Below are 1570 nucleotides of genomic sequence, written 5' to 3'. Positions count from 1 at the left end.
AATGAACTAAGAAAGACGACCAGTTGCATGTATCTCCATAAGACTGTTAAATTCTTCATCCGGGAGGTTACGTAGGCAAACTTTATGCTTACAACTTTCAACCAAATCTGCAATTTTCTTCATAAACCCAATGACTTGCAGAAACAATTCCAATGGCATCGCTTTAATAATAGTATCCAAAGGGAGCATATGCTGTTAGATAACATAACCCCACAAAGAGACTATCCCCACATCCTATGATTCACTTCAATCACAAATGAGATATTCTAGATTGAGGCAGCGCATGTTATAGTACTCAAAAGGCTCGGCAAAATATCCTTTAAAGCAATCTCGTGAATAAGACAACAAATTGCTGAAGTTCACACTGAAGTTCAGTACTTTTGCATCTCCATTTGAAGTAGCATCTCCATCTTTGCATGTTAATACTTTCCTAACTGCATTTGCGAGGTCTGTCACGTGACTATCATTGCAACCTATCTCAAGTAAAACTGTCTCTAGTTAAAGAGATATTCAATGTTAGGCCCGGAAGGACTCACAGCTCCAACAATTTGATGAGCCATCATTTCCAATGGTACAGGGCCCAGGTAATTTTTATTCGAATTCTTGTCTGTTGATGCAATGAACACAGGGACTCCAGATATAACTGGCTCTGTTGAATCCTCTTCAAAATAGAAATCAACGTAGGCCTTTTAATCATATTCCTTCTCTTTCACTTCTAGATAAGATAAAGCAATATCTTCAGCTTCCTGTCCAGAAACCCTGTAAGCAACGCCTCGACTGATGTGACCATCGTGAGGCTCGAGTGTAACAGTCCTGCCGGGATTGGCAGGGGTTCCTCTATGGTCTGTGCTCCCTTGATGGAAAAGACGATGGTAGCCTTTGATGAAACCAACTCGTTGTTTGTCATAGTGGAAACCCGCCTTTCATATTATGGAACCGTAACCAAACACCGACAGAACCATCTTCTCCGCCTTGCCGTCGACCTCCCTCAATTCTACAGCCTCCAGGGGATGCCATTCAATCTTTCACAGATGCCATTCACTAGTGCACTCGTCTTTTAATCGACATCAATCAATATCCTTCCAGCTTTTGCGCCACATCTCTATCCCAGTGTCACTAACCATGGCGGCCTTGTAGCATATAAAACTACTCGACACTTGGCATTAATCACCGCATTTGAAAAGAGCACTTTCATGTCTTCAATATGTGCATTAATAATGAACCGACGTGCATTAAGGAGGTGCTGTGTATCCCAGTCTAAGAAAAACGTGATCCCCTGCAGAAATAAACACAACGCTGCCTATTTGTAACGTTGGCTGTAATTTCATATATTCCGCAAGCAGTATAGAACCTACAGGAGCAGAACGACCAATATGAAGAAGAACGTTTAATACAGCATTGGATGCGTTGGATTTGTCATGCCTCAACTCCCATAATAGCTTCGGAAACAAATTGATAACTAAAGAAACAACATGCTTTTCACAAAACTGCTTTGAGTCTGCTAGCAGCATCTGACCCTCTAATGAATTCTCCTTGAATTAAAGAACTCTTTTAGTAGGAAGACAATTAA

The 1570-nt window shown here is 41.1% G+C and overlaps 1 pseudogene; it reads right to left on the bottom strand.

Annotated features, from left to right (window-relative positions):
* Positions 1 to 246: 246 nt before the first annotated feature.
* LOC149236279 (gamma-glutamylcyclotransferase 2-3 pseudogene) lies at positions 247 to 962 on the bottom strand (annotated as a pseudogene).
* Positions 963 to 1570: the final 608 nt, after the last annotated feature.

This window comes from Pinus tabuliformis, chromosome 8, assembly GCF_031772625.1.
Source record: "Pinus tabuliformis cultivar Carrire ecotype Pingquan chromosome 8, CPIR1, whole genome shotgun sequence".
NCBI classification, from domain to species: domain Eukaryota; kingdom Viridiplantae; phylum Streptophyta; class Pinopsida; order Pinales; family Pinaceae; genus Pinus; species Pinus tabuliformis.
The sequence above is the reverse complement of the archived record's forward strand: the minus strand, read 5'-3'. Positions and strand labels throughout refer to the sequence as shown.